General features: G+C 41.0%; 1 pseudogene; it reads left to right on the top strand.

Annotated features, from left to right (window-relative positions):
* The first annotated feature begins 245 nt into the window (after positions 1-245).
* Positions 246-1,123, top strand: LOC147678621 (E3 ubiquitin-protein ligase TRIM38-like; annotated as a pseudogene).
* Positions 1,124-3,778: the final 2,655 nt, after the last annotated feature.

Below are 3,778 nucleotides of genomic sequence, written 5' to 3'. Positions count from 1 at the left end.
CCAACAGCCAGCTGGGGAACATGGTGGACATTGCAAAAAAGCTTCATCTGTCACCCGTGAAGCCCAGCCCCCAGGGGGAGAATCTGTGTGAGAAACAGGAAGAGAAACTGAGGCTGTTCTGTGCAGAGGCTCAGGAGGTGATATGCCTGGTCTGCCGGGAGTCCAAGGAGCATAAAACTCACTTAGCAAGTCCAATAGAGGAGGCTGAAGAGGAGCACAAGGTGAAACTTCAAAAGTTGTGGCGGCTTCTGAAGAAAGAGATTTTCTGGAGTCTAAAGTCAAGGAGGAGGAACAATATAAAACCATGAGGAACAAGCTAAGAACTGAGAAGAATAAAATTGAATCTGATTTTGAAAAGCTGCGGCAGCTTCTGAAAGAAAATGAGCAAACACTGCACCGAAGACTGGAGGAGATGAAGAAAAGGACCATGATAGAAAATGCAAATATCACCAAACTGTTCAATCAAATCACCTCTCTCAAGGCCCTAATAATGGAGATAGAAAAGAAGTCTGAGGCTCCAGCGTGGGAACTCCTGAAGGATGTCAGAAGCACCCTGAGCAGGTGTAATAATTTGAAGTTTCAGTGCCCAGTGATGGTGGTGAAGTTATAAAGTGATGGTGACTCTGGATCCTGACTCAGCTCATCCACAGCTCCTTCTGTCTGAAGAGGGGAGACAAGTGAGATGGACTGGCACAGCACAGACCCTGCCGAACACTCCCAAGAGATTCTCCAACTACCTATGTGTGCTGGGGAGCGTGGGGTTCACCTCCGGCAAAAATTCCTGGGAGGTGCAGCTGCTGCAGGAGGGGGCAGGGTGGGAGGTGGGGTCGCAGCAGAGTCTGTAGACAGGAAGGAAGGGATCACATGGTCACCTGAGGGGGGAGTCTGGGCTCTGTGGGGGTGGAAGGGTCAGTACAAGGCTCTCCCCTCCCCTTACACCCCTCTGAACCCGTGTGAGAAGCCCCTGAAGCTGGGGGTGTATCTGGACTACGAAGGGGGGCGGCTGTCCCTGTACAATGCTGACTCCATAGAGCTTCTCTACACCTTCCCGCAGGCCCCCTTCACACACAGGCTCTTACCGTACTTCTATCTCTGTGACAGAGCGTAGATGAGGCTGGTGTGAGAGCTGCAGGGAGCTTCAGCCTCTCATCCTTCCCTTCCCTGTGCAGTGATTATGTGACCAGGAGCTCAAGCCGAGACTCTTTTATATATTAAAACGCTCCCTTTGGGGATAAGTCCCTTGGGAGGGGGGGCCAGTACCTCCAGTGACATCATTAATATCAGGTTTCTCAGGTTTCTTTTATGTTTGATTTATTAATGTATAGATGTCAGCTGACCCAATGTGCAGACCTCCCGCCCCTCTACTGTCATCCACAGTTAAAACACCAACGTTCCAAAGAATCTTCTTCACAAGGACCCTCCCACATGTTGCCATGACAACCAGTAACCTCACGTGAAACTGACTGCTACATATCTCTTTTCCTTGTACAATTTTAAAACCAGGGCAGGAAATGTTTGCTGTGTGAATGCTGCACCAGACATCATGTAACATATGATAAAGTCTCTGTAAAATTCAATAAAGAGTATTTCTTTCTTTCTTTCATCCCATTATAAAAAGAACAGGGTGGTATTTTGTCCTTACAAATATATGTGTAACGTTTTGCATATATCATCTGTTTGGTATTTGCTAATGTTACATTCTATGAATTTAACCTTTTTTAATATTGTGTGTTTTCTGCAAACTTTGTTTATGCCATAATTGATTGCAGATAGTGCAAGCATACTCGGGCCGTATGTTTTTTGGGCATGAAAGAAACTAAATATGCCATTTGTTGTTTGTAAGGTTATATTTGTATTACTGTTAAGTGTATTTTCTCAGTCTTGTGTATGCTTTATTTTTCTGTTACTGTGATTTTCTAGAACCTGTATCCTACTTGTTGGAGTATGTAATTCAGCATTAGGTGTAAATGTGTGTGTTAGTATATTGGTATTGCTAATAGTTATGGTAGAAGCCAAATGTACGTGCGTTGTAGGAAGCTGTTTATTTGCTTGGCTGTTGCTGTTTGGATTTTGTATAATTATATCTTCTACTTATAAGTTTGTTGATGTAATGGTTTAATGCATTTTGAGCTATTTTTGTAGTATGGACATGTCTTTTATAGTTCATTTTTTTCTTGCAGTGGTTTCTTTGTGTTACCTTAAGTGACATTTTGCTAACTGTGTTTATTTTCACTGGAGTGAATTGTAAAGTAATACTATGTGAATTTATTAGCTTTTCTTTATTAGCTAGCTTTATAATGTATTCTATAACTAGATTAATAGAGTTGATTTCTATAGCAATACATGCTCCATTAGGATGAGGTATTGCTTTTTGATCTTGGCTATGTGAATCAAATATAAAGAATGCATGGATAGTTTTAAATACTGAAATTACATATGTATCCATACAGATTAATACACCAGTTTGTAAATTAATTGTAGAAGGTAATGTTGTAAATTTGGCATTTAAGTTTTTATTTTTTTAATCTCGTTTATAAAGCATTTTTGGACTTTAAACGAAAATATAAAGTTATTGTGCTCTATGAAATTTGGCAAATATTGTGATGGCATATTGTTTTCTTTAACAGAGTGCATTTCTGTATATAAAGCATCTCCGAGGTCAAAATATTTATGTATTTTCCCAATGGTTCAAGAATAGAATCTCAGCTGGATAAAATAAGTCTGCCAGGTGGGGAATTTAAATCTTTGTGAATTTTAGGAAGGGTGTATAGAACTGGAGTGCAGGGACTTTATTTGTTCAAAAATTCAAACCCAAGTTTCGTCAGGATGACTAGGTCCAATTCCACGCGGTGGAGCGTAATATTAGAGCCTTAATAGTCTGGATTGGGTTAGAGGTCAATTGTTTTTTGTTGGACAGTTGTTCCGGTATTTATGCTTTGTATTTATCTCTATTTTAAATGACAATACCCCACTCTTATCTACCGGTTTGATAATGATATTGTCCTCTTTTCTCAATTGATTCAGTGTCTTTCTTTCTTGTAGAATAATATTGAATGAAATGAGAGATCTGGTGGTTTTAAGAATGTTAATCTTACTCTGGACTGCTTTTTCAAAGGCCAATATTACTGCTGGCATTGTGGCATTAGTATGAATGAAGGTAGGTGATCCTAGGTGGGTGGCGGACTAAAGAGGAGGTGTATCTTTGTCAGAATTTGTTTTTTCAGCCTAATCATTCTGAAAAATTTGTGTAGTTCAGATTGTAGTTTGAAATAGTCTGTTTTTCCGTTGGAACATACGATCCCTTTGCTGAGAAGGGAGATGGCTTCTGAGGAATATGCCATATCATCACGCATATAATTACTGTGTATGGTCAGAGTTTAAAAATAGGAATGCACTGAAGGGTGTGATTTCCCTGTGCTATGTCCACCAGCTGTGGTGTAGATCCCTGTCATTCTATAGTGTCCCTGTTGTCCACTATTGACCATATGGACCCCATTTGTTGTAGCGCCTTCGTTTTTGATGATCTCCTGAGTATTGGTTCCAAGTCCGGACTCTGTTCCTCCTGCCCCTGTCCGTCCTCCTTGTTTGGCCTGAAAAATTGGTTCTGGTCTGGGTTGTCACTTCATTCACTTGTTCCTTCTCCTAGGTTATCGGAGCTTTCATTACCTTCTGATGACTCAGAAAAGGTAACCAACCTGTTGTGTTTAAACCTACCCCAGGCGGCCTTCCAAAGCTGTTCAACTACCAGCCCAATATGGTACGGTCTAAGCTCAAAAAG

Source organism: Lissotriton vulgaris, chromosome 12 (genome assembly GCF_964263255.1).
Source record: "Lissotriton vulgaris chromosome 12, aLisVul1.2, whole genome shotgun sequence".
NCBI lineage: Eukaryota > Metazoa > Chordata > Amphibia > Caudata > Salamandridae > Lissotriton > Lissotriton vulgaris.
Note: the sequence above shows the minus strand (reverse complement) of the source record. Positions and strands in the feature narration are given on the sequence as shown.